This window comes from Mastomys coucha, unplaced genomic scaffold, assembly GCF_008632895.1.
Source record: "Mastomys coucha isolate ucsf_1 unplaced genomic scaffold, UCSF_Mcou_1 pScaffold15, whole genome shotgun sequence".
NCBI classification, from domain to species: Eukaryota; Metazoa; Chordata; class Mammalia; order Rodentia; family Muridae; genus Mastomys; species Mastomys coucha.
The window spans coordinates 92,656,755-92,668,780 of NW_022196897.1; positions in this window are offsets into that span (position 1 = coordinate 92,656,755).

A 12,026-nucleotide genomic window follows, 5' to 3' on the forward strand; every position below is an offset into this window, starting at 1 on the left:
TTCACTTTACATCCCCATTGATGCACCCCTCCTTCCAGTCCCCTCCCCATACAGCCCTTCCCCCTCCCCCTTCCCCTTCTCCTCTGAGAAGGGAAGCAGCCCCTGTGTACCAACCCACCCTGACACAAAGTCCTTGCAGGACTAGGCTCATCTTCTCACACTGAGGCCAAACAAGGCAGCTCAGTTAGAGAAAGAGGATACAAAGGCAGGCAACAGAATCAGGGACAGCCCCCACTCCAATGGTTGGGAGACCCACATGAAGACCAAGATGTACATCTGCTACATATGTGCTGCGGGGGGTGGTTCAGTTGAGACTGTGTATGCTCTTTGGTTGGTGGTTCAGTTCTGGGAGCCCCCAAGGGTCCAGTTTAGTTGACTCTCTGGAGCCTCCCTAACCCAGGTCTCTGGCACTGCCTAGAGATTAACCCCCCATCCGCTCCCCATAATTTCCACTCATTCTCCTGATCCACCCATCTCTCCTCCCCGTCTCCTCTCTCACCCAGTTCCATCCTTCCATTCACCTCTGATGACTGTTAAATTCCCCCTTCTGAGTGAGATTCAAGCATCCTCCCTTGATGTTGGCTATTCCTTGCTGTATATTGTCTTTATTGTCTTTAGATATGTGCCTTTTATCCCTGATCTCTTCAAGACTTTCACATGTAGGGGTGTTGAATTTTGACACAGGCTTTTTCAGCATCTAATGAGATGATTATGTGTTTTTTTTTTCAGCATGTAATGAGATGATCATGTGGTTTTTTTTTTCTTCTTTCAGTTTGTTTATGTGGTGGATTACATTGATGGATTTTCATATATTGAACCACCCCTGTAACCCTGGGATGAAGCCTACTTGATCATTGTGAATGTTGTTTTCTTGGATTCGGGTTTTGAGTATTTTATTGAGTATTTTTGTATCAATGTTCCTAATGGAAATTTATTGAGTTGTGTGGTTTAGGCACCAGGGTCACGGTAGCCTCATAGAATGAGTTTGGCAGTGTTCCTTCTGTTTCTATTTTGTGGAATAGTTTGAGGAGTATTGGCATAAGCTCTTCTTTGAAAGTCTGGTAGAATTCTGTGCTAAAACCATCTGGCTTTGGGATTTTCTTGTTCGTTTGTTTTGGAGATTTTAATGACTGGTTTTATTTTCTTAGGGGTTATAGGACTATTTAGCTTGATTAACAGATCTTGATTTAACTTTGGTAAGTAGAATCTGTTCATAAAATCATCTATTTCATTTAGATTTTCCAATTTTGTGGCATACAGGCTATTGAAGTAAGACTTAATGATTCTTTGGATTTCTTCAGTGTCTGTTGTGATGCCTCCTTTCATTTTGTTAATTTTCATTTTGTTAATTTAGATATTGGACATTATCTTTTGCCTTTTAGTAAGTTGGGCTATGGATTTGCATTTATTATAATTTGTTATATTTCTGGGTATATGTGCATTATGTTGATACTTTTAATCTATTCCTTAAAATTTCTTTCTTTATTCTTTTTTCTTTCCATTATTTCTAATATTCACTTTATTGTGGTTAGTTAGATCTCTTTGCTTGTATATCTAGCTATTACTTATGTGATTTATTTTTTGTTAGAAATGAATACATTTATCTCCCGTTCAATTACTCTACCCCACATAGCTAATGTATCCTATAGCAGCATACTTCTATTTCTTCTAACCCTGCTTTGTCTTAGTGTTGTCTTTTATATTACTTCCACATCATTCTAATTCAATCTGTAGTTATTGTTGCTTAAAATTATCATTTATAATTTTAATACTAAAATGGAGAATTCTTTATGTTTTCTCAATAAAGGTCTTTTTAACACATGTCTTATCATGTTCCTTGTATTCAGTGAACCTCCTTTAAAGCACATGCCTGTGCTCCTAGCAAGAGCTTCTTCCTACCCAAGCCTACTAAACAATGCACCTATTCAATTTAACCTTTTAAAGATACCCTTACTCTTCACAGAATTAAATTAGCAATTTAGAATTTGATTGTTTTGGTCCAATAATTTGTTATTTTTGTTTGCCTTATTTATGATGAGAATACTACAGTCTTTTCCATTTTTATGTTTTGCTTTAAAATAATTTTATACATTCTTTTACAATTTCCTTCTGTTTATGTTGTATTTTGATCATATTAATTCCGTAACACTCTTATTATCCCCATATTCCCTATAGACTTGTTTTTGTTCCTAACAATTAATATCTTAAATTTCATGTCAATTTTTTAGAAAAGGATTTATTGAGTTTAATTGGGGTTGCTTGCATGAGTGTGTGTGAATGCTTACTTACTGAAACAGATAACTTTTAAGTGGCTACAGAAATGAATAAAATAATTCCTCCTCTTCCAGAATACATTCATTTTATGACTTTTTATATTCTAACTGCTTTTAAAGATATATTTATCACTGATTTTAAGCAGACTTTGATAAAATGATGCTAAGTTTTATCATGAATGGCTATGATTTTCATAGGGTTAGTCCTGCCAGAGGTTTTTAAGATTATATAAAAATGATATATGAGTGTATAGATTCATACACTTGAATTTCTCAGGCATTGTTCAAAACCATTTCTGTTCACTTTTTCCTTCTCTTCTCAGAGATTTAGCTCTCAATGTAATTCAGACAGTTTCCTATTATGTCTTTGATCCCGAGTTTCTTATTGTCCTTAAAAAATTTATCTGTACAGCCCAGAGAACTAGGATAGAGCCAAACATGATTGGCAAGAACAATAAAAATTAAAAGAAACAAAAAAGGAAAAAGTAAAAGATTTCTAATGATATTCTGCTATCCTTATAGATTGGTGCCTAGCCCAATTGTTATCAGAGAAGCTTCTTCCAGACAACTGATGGGAGCAGATGTAGAGACCCACAGCCACACAGGAGGAGCTTGGAAAACCCCACAGAAGAGGGGAAGGAAGCATTCTAGAAGCCAGGGGGTTTGAAGGCACAAGGAGATCATGGCCTAGAATCAATTCAGCTGGGCTCACAGGGCTCACAGAGATTGAAACAACTATCACACAGGCTGCATGCATCTGTGTGAGGTCCTCTGCTATATATCATGGTTGGAGCTCTTGTGGGATTCCTAAGACACAGGGGGAGTGGGTATATCATTGCCTGCTCTTGGGACCATTTTCCTCCTACTGGGTTACCTTGTTTAGCTTTGATGTAAGGGTTTGTATCTAGTCTTATTGTAATTTATTTTGCCATGTTCACTTGATATCTTCGGAGGCCTACTCTTTTCTGAAGAGAAGCAGAGGAGTGGGTCTGGGTGATAAAGGAGGTTGAGAGGGGATTGGGAGGAATGGGGGAGAAGAAACTGTGGCTAGAATGTAATGTATGAGAAAAGAATACATTGAAAAGTTTATCCGTTTTGTTATGAAGTTCAGCTTTTATTTGTTGCTGTGTCTACCAGTTCATTGGTCCCATTTTTTCCTGCTCTGCCCAATCCACACTCAATTGTTGAATTCATTCAGTGAGATTTTAATTCTATAGTGCATTCTGTAGTTTTAAAGGTTTAGTGTTTATTTTTTATATAATCAATTTCTTCATTGTTTTGAAAATTTATTGACCACATTTAATCAATTAGTTTGAAATGATAAACTGATTCTTTTACCAGTTTTCATTTCTTCTACTTCTCTCATGTCTAGGTCCTATTTTGATTTATTGGTGTGTCTAATAATTTTTTTGTTTGGATATCACACTTCTTAAATGTTGAGTTGCTGAATGTTTGATATCGTCTTGCTCTCAAGACTGTCAGTTACTTTATGAAGCTATGAAGCTCTGTCATCTAGAGTCTGTTTTTGTTTGGAAGCTAGTATATGGAGCCTTTAGAAGGGTTCATCTCTTAAGTCTTGTTCTTTGTATTACTCTCTTCTCTGTGGTAGTCTAGCCCACAAACATCAGCAGTCTTATTTTTCTTGGACTCTGATCTTTCTTTTTTAGTATTTGATGGTGCCTAGGTTTCCTTCAGTATATCTTGCATATAAACATTTAGAAGGTGATTCTTAGTTCTAGATATCAGGGGCATTAGAAATCTCTCCTTGCTTTTTTCCTTTCCTTTATAGATCACGCTCATGTCTCCCCATTATCCAGTGTCTGAAGGCATTGCTTGACTACTTTTATTGTTATATGTTTGTAATGAAAGAAGAAGGCTGGTCGTTGATACTCTGTATGGGAATTTACACTTCAGATCAAGTTCAGAGCTACTCAGATACTTCAAAAGAGATAAATCTCACTGGTAGAGTATGTGTTTGTTCACTATTGTTTAGTACTTCCTGGAATATGGGATGAAGAAAGCAATTCAATTATCTCTTGGTCTCTGCTTCTTGGCATTTTGAAACATCTTGAAACATCTATTTTATTATTTTAAGAAGAATTACTTAGAACAGAGCAGAAAATTTATCTTGATATTTGTAGGATCCTAAGACGAGCCTGTAATTCTGGTGGGCTCAATAATTCTCTTGATTGTACTTCTCTATTAGAATGAGAGATCCATGAAGTACTAAGAGGAGCAAAGTGTACATTCAGAAAATATAGTTAAGTCAGTGAATAAGTGACACATGCCATGGTACTCCAAAGTATGAGGTACTGTGGACTTCTCACAAAAATTGGTAGGTCATAAACAGGTAAAAGATGACAGCATAGGGAAGGAAGTATTGGGGTGACCTTCCGTTACATTGTATGATGGTGTGTCCTTGTATTTTCAATTGTTGATTACTGGCAGAGAGATAGAAGCTGGAAGGATTTTGGCATTGCCATTTCTATGGCCCATCCCCAGTTTTCTTTTTGTAAATGCTTGTCCTATTTCTCTTGCCCCAAAGATGAAGGTCAGGCAGTCCTCAATGCCTAAAGGCAACCTAAGAGATGTCTTGTTGCTGATTAGTTCAAACTGGAGTATAGCTTTTTGTGTAATAAAGAGCTGATAGCTCTGAGCTGGGGCAGAAAGAACTGAGGCAAAGAATACTCAGGCAGAGAAGAGAGCAGATGTAGAGATTTGGGATGCAAAGAAGGCAGGCAGGAGGGAGATGGACAGAGCTGGAAGCAGGCGGTGAGAACCATATGGGGAGACTGAATGGCCGATAAGTCAGGTTAAATAGCTAGCTAGCTGAGAGTCTGCCTCAGCAGAGGGCCAACAGCTTTAAACTATAAGAAGTCTCTATTTCTTAATTAACTTCAGGCAGGATCCAAGATAGCCCTGCAATAAGGAAACAGTTAATGTCAGGAGCCTCTTTACCATATTTGTTAACTTCCAATTGAGTTGATATTAGGGTGTCAAATCAGGCTGGTGGATTCAGTAGCAACATGAAATGATGCCCACCTATACCCATGACCCATTGCAAAGGCATGGACTTTAAGGACCTAATTATCTTAGTTTACTCAGGATGCTTCAACAAAGAGGCACAAACTAGCTTACCTAAATAACAAAAACACCGTCTAGCAATTTCATAAGATAGAAGTCCAAAATCAAGGTGAGGGCAGGGCTGTTCTATACTAGGGGATGAATCTAGTCTGTTCTTTTCTCTTGGCTTCTGGTGGTTTGCTGGTTATCTTTGGCATTCCTGAGCTTGTACTAATACCATTTTGTTCTCTGCCTTCATTTGGAATCTCATGCATGAGTTATCTCTGTTTCTGAATCTTCTTATTTCTAAAGACCCCAGTCACACATACCATTAGATGTTTACCATCTTCCTCCAGTGTAGACTCATTTTAAGTAAATACCTCTGTCTCAAACTCATTATTATATAAGAACAATGTCTGACACTGGAAATTTGGACTTCAATATATGAATTTTGGAATGGTGGAACTCAAAATACTAGTAACTTAAATTTGAATCCTTTCTCTCTTTTTGACTTCCACCGTGGAGATAGGGATGATGATGCTTGTCTTGTAAGACTTTACAGGTTAAGTGAGATGGTAGCAACAAAGTACTTATTGGAACATGACATATGGTAAGGCTGAATTTCACTATGCTGAGCTCTCTGCTCACTGACTGATTGGAAAGAATCTGTCTCTTTCCCATACAACTGAAAAAATTAAGTCAATTTTTCAATTTGATTTTCTTGCCCATTGGAAATAAGTCTGGCCTTTGCAAAATGTTTGCCAGTTTCTTTCTTAGATCGCTTCCTGGGAGCAGGAAGATGGCTATTGAATTATAAGTGCATGAATAATTAAGCCAAAATAAGAGAAGGTTGATGATAATTTTCTCCATATTATAATTGTAGAGCAGTAGCTCATAAAGAGTTAACCCTAGGGACTTTATTGATTTAACTGAAAACTAATCAACCAAAACTCAGAAATACTCTCAAGTGCTTTTCCTAAATGATGATGTGACGAGGAGCTGGCCTTTCCTGAGCTGTGGACTTGCCACCCTCCTTGCTGTTTGTCAAATGGTTTTCAGTGACTATTCCATGGAACGTTATTTTCTAAAACAGGACTACTTTCATTTTGCAATCACAGCAAATTAACTCAGCTCTACAGTGGTCAGACCTTTAACTAAAGACTCCCTTCTTGTTGGGCATGAAGGTCATGTATTTGGAAATTCATAGAGTTTGAAAGAGAGACAGTATCATTCTGATGGTCTCTATGCCATTTTAACCCAGAATTGCTCCTGTCTAAAGGAAATACAGGGACAAAGAGTAGAGCAGAGACTGAAGAAAAGGCCATCCTGAGACTGACCAACCTGAGGATCCATCCCATATGCAGACACTAAACCCAGACAATATTGCTGATGCCAAGAGGTGCTTGCTGATGGGAGCCTGATACAGCTGTCTCCTGAGAGGCTCTGCCAGATTCTTATACAGATGTGGATGCTTACAGTCAACCATCGGACTGAGCCCAGGGACTCCAATGGAGGAGTTAGGGGAAGGACTGAAGAACTGAAGGGGCCCTAACTGGCTTCAGTGGGAAGGGAGGCCCTTGGTCCTGTGAAGGCTTGATGCCCTAGTGTAGGGGTATGCTAGGGTGGTGAGGCAGGAGTGGAAAGATGGATTGAGGAGCACCCTTATAGAAGCAGGGTAAGGGGGCATGGGAGAGGGAGTTTGCAGAGGGGAAAACATAAAAGGGGATAACATCTGAAATGTAAATAAATAAATAAAAAAAAGAAAAAAAAAGCGGGTCAGAACCGAGTATGAGAACTGAGTAGGCGAGGGACCACTCTACTCATTATTGTTGCTCCTTATCAAAGGACTTGAGTCAACCACTTACACTACCTGCTTTTCTGGTTCTGACAATGATGGAACCAGGAGCCCTGTGCATTCCAGGCAAGTACTATCCTATGCCTCCAGCTCCTCAAACTATCATTTTATCTTTTCATGGTGGATGGGAGAACTGCCTGAAATGAAGCAGCGTGCTCAGTAGAGTCCTTTACTTATCGGGCATTTATTTTCTGTCCTTATTTTTGTCTTTGAGAGTTACACATGGACTCCCTTCATTTAGGATACACACATCTACTTGATGGCAGCTACAAGTCATCTTTTTGATAAGACAGTATTTTAAGAGAATTATATTCTCTGGCATGAATCTTGCTGACATGGTCTAGGGTAGCAATTGAGAGTCTTACCATTGGTCCAATTACAGTTTTAAGCTGTTCACAAAGATCTATGTTTTCCCTGTTTTTCTGTTCTGTTTTAAATTTGTTGAAATTCCCCAATGGTGGTTCCCTCAGTGCTTTCCCTCTGGCATATTTAAGAGAAGTAACTGTGTATATATAGTTACTGAATTAGTTATTTTTGAATTATTTGGGAATGTTCTTGGGACTGAGGCCCATAGAAGTGCTATCTCTCTCCAGCGTGTTGGAAGGGTATGATAACCTTAGGCTGGACCAGGTGCAGGGCATCAGGGGACCTTGCATTTTCTCTGGTAGAGTTCTTATTTCTGTACTGTTACTGTTTATTTATGTGTTTTTTTCCTCCTCTTGGCTGCAAAGTAGAATCTTCTAAGGCGAAGTTACAATTGTTTTTACATTGATTTTTTTTTTATAGGAGAGGGCATGGAATGCATGCTGTAGTGGTAGCGTGCGTGGAGATAGGAAGAAGGCAACTTGCTCGAATTGGCTCTGGGTTCAGGCACTGAGCTTAGGAGGTTCGACTCCACAGCAAGCTCTTTACCTTGGGAGCCACTGAACTGACTTGTAAGAAGGGATTTTATTTTTTTTTAATTTTTATTTTTTGTGGTCAGATGAATCCAATTCAATCACCTACCAGCTGTCCATTTTGGGGGCAAATTACTTAAATTTGCCTAAAAATTGGATAGTTTTTCTGTAAAATTGGCACAATAATACCTTATTATAGAGTTTTGAGTATTAAGTGGGAACTTGTATATCATATTTGTAGCAAAGAATTAGGCAAAGAAGAAATGAGGTTAAATTTTGCTTTAATTATGATTATTGCATTGGGAAGCATAAGGCTTTTTACATGTAGGTGCCATCAACAGCTACATATGGCATATACAACACAACTTTCAGTATTACAGTCATATAGTGTAATGATATTTCCCATATATTATCTGATTTGATAGCTCGTTCCTTCTCTCAGTCTTTTTCTTTTTGGGGCCTCTGGTAAAAGAGGAGAGATATAAATTTTATCTTTGTCAAGTGGTAAGGTAGGTGTGAGATTAGGGAGAGGTCTTTGGTGTCTGTTTTGTTGGTGTTTCTCTGATCCCCAAATGTCTTTACCAAGTGTCATTCACCAAGTTCCTGGCACATCTTGCACAAGATGTTTCATAGAAAGACAAGGCCACAGCTGGTGGGGCTTGGAATGGGTGCCAGAATATTGTCTGAGGAGTTGATCCTGCTGAGAAATGACTGGGTTTTGATACTCTCTGATAATAGAAATCAAAATACTAGTTGATAAAAACTTGAATACTTAATTTTTAGGATTAAATAGTCCTTCGCTTTTAGCTTTTTGAATGATCACATGAAAGGGTACCCTGGCTATCTGAATGCCTCCCCTGTAACTCCTCAGCCCCCATGATTCAGTAACTACAGACTTAGGGGGTGGCCTGGCCAATGAAGGGGCCTCCACAGGTAGACGACAGAACAGAGACCACCATACAGTGCACACAAGGCAGTGTTTGGAGTCCCTGCTCTTGATCAACTTCTCTCTCCAGTCCAACCTTGAGAAGAGACCTTAACTTTTAATCATGGATCTTTCCCTTGACAGAGTGTGGCAAACAGTCTGTATATTCAGGACATGTGCTAAATTTAAGATTTTGACTTGCATCTTGTATTGATTTTGTCAAGACATCCAAACTTTTCTTTTTGATTCTGATCTTAATAAAGATAGAAAAAGACACGGCTGGGAGAGCTATTTTTGAATTTTAACTGGGTGTCCTGTTCCCCTCCGCTCCCATGTCCCTGGTAGCATCTGACATCCTCACTTCCAGGAGGAAGACAGTCTTACCTTCATCCCCTTGCATTTTCCTATCGTTTCTGTCACTCTTCTGCCTTAAGCTAAGGTTTTTACCAATGGGCTTAAACGGAGTGTGACCAATTGGCTGCTGATCATCAAGATGCAGCCAATGTTTAATAAATGAATAAACGAAAGAATAAATGGACAAACAAGCAAAACCCAGTTTGATCCCCAGAATATCTTTCCTTTTGGGAATCCATTCAGAATAGAGGGCAGTATTGGGGTCTGAGAAACTCAGCAGCAATGGAAGGCAGGTCTTGTTCTGGGATAGCCAAACTGCCCCATCCTGCTTTCTATTTAATTACCTTTTGTTTTTGCCTTAGCAATTAGTAAAGTGCCAGCCTGTCTCAGATGTGCTAAGGATAACTAAGAGAAGATGTTTTTGTCCACACTTGAGCCAAAGTGTTAAAGGAAAACTGGCACATTTAAGCTTGGGGCTGGGAGCATGTGGAGATAGAAATGACAGTAATTAATATTTATTGAGCAACCATAATGTACATTTTTAGACATGAGCTCATTTTATTCTCACAGCTACCCTGTACAGTCTATTCTAGGTAAAAATTGTGTTTGGCTAGGCCAGGGACTTGCTGAAATCCTAGAGTTAGTAAATGGCACAATTTAAATTTTAACCCGGGTGTTTTCACACAAGAGCATCTTGTTCCTCACTGTGAGAAGAATCCTGGCAGTGGCTGCCACAGTGTCCAGAGTGGAGGCAGCGCTGTAAGACAGGACAACTGTGTTTCCTACGTTGTCCCCTTTACCTTCTTCATTTGTTCACCTATTTAAACAATATTCACTGGGGACTCCTTTGTCTCACCATAGCTCTAGATATCCAAGATACTAATGAGATCCTGAAATTATAAAAATAATCCCTGCCCTTGTACAATTATATTTAATTACAGAGATCACAAAAGCCACCCAGGCATGATGTAATGGTAAGCTTAATTTGGGAGCGGATAAGGAAATAATGGAGAATGGCAGTTGTTGGAGAGGTGGGGATCAGTAAAAGCCTCATGCAGATAGTAATATGTGGGTTGAAATGTGAGAGATAAGAAGAATGTAGCTATGCCAACAGTTGGCTAAGTACCGTTTCAAGCAGAGAAACTGCAAGAGGACACAGATACGAGACACTCAAGAAGGTAATTAGATTGCCTTATTATTTCCAAAGAAAATGCTATTCATTATGAAGATAGCCTGTTCAAAATAGGCAGAGTCCTGAGTGCTCAGAAAGGTTATCACTTGGAGAAATATTTGAAAAAAAAAAATAACCAGGCAAGTAATCTGAGCAGGTTTGACTCCAACGACTGGAAGGAGGCAGAGACAGAGGCAGGCATGCTGATATGAGCAAACGGAGGACTGAGAAGGGACGTTTAAGGCTGAATTTTTGATAAAGAAAATTGTCAACTGCAGAGGCAGTTCTGACTTTGCTGGCTTTGAAATTGCATTTGGAATGAGGAGACAGTGAAATTGTATTAAGCCACTCTGTGCTGGCAAGGAATATACTGAGTGGCAGTTGGGACTGTGATCAAATTCAGTCTCCTCCAATTCTGCAATTATAAACTGTTTTCCAAAAGTGTAGGCAGGTAGGCTGATTAAAGTACATGCTCTGAACTAGCCAAATGCTTCCTCCAAATGTTTAAAGTCTGAGCTGGGTCCTTCATCTCATCACGCAACACTTTCTGTGTTTAAATATTAATTACAATAATTTCATTTTTCAGCCTCACTACTTAAAATATCAATTTAGATGATGGATCATGAACTTTAAGGCAGAAAGAAACATTGATCACTTGTCTCCTTCTCTCTGCTCTCATTAGACAAAGGAGCTGGCAATCGTCAAGCACCCACAATCACAAAGCAAGACATAGATGGAAAACCAATAAACTGTATTTCTACAGTAACAAAAATGAACATAAGGAAACGGAGAGCCTCAAGCCTAATGGTTTGCCCATCTATGGAGTGTACAGCCTTTCTGATACTTTGTCAGCACATTTTTGTTTTTTGTTTTTTTCAGTGAAATTACCCTAAATTGATTGTTACTATTAGAGAACTGGATAATAGACAGGAAATCGAAGATGTGGGCTGGGCAATGGCTCAATGGGCAAAGTGCTTTCTGGGTAAGCAAAAAGACTTTTGTTCAGATCTTCAACACTAACATAAAAGTTGGCGTGCTAGAGCTGGTGACTGGGAGCAGAGACAGGAGGATCTCTACTGCTTACTGGCTAGTCACTCTTGTCTAAACAGTGGGCTTTAGGTTCAGTGAGAGACCCTGTATCAAAAACATAAGCTGAGGTTGAATGAGTAAGACATCAACCTCCACATGTGCAAGAATGGATGAGTCTATTTGTGCTTGCACAGGAAGTACCACATTGGCATATACTTCATTTCAGTTCAGCATGCTATAGGTAATTAGATTGTAGGATATCATGGACAACTTTCTACGATAAATTGTTCTTTATATTTTAGAACCACAGGGAAGTTCATACCTCTTCTCTCATTCAGTTACCTGTTTTGGCCTCATGCCAGATGTTAAGGTATGGTGAATTATAGATACACCTCCTGGGCTTAGGAAATTTACCATGTCTATTATGGTTTTGGTAATGAGTAGGCAAAAAGAGACATCT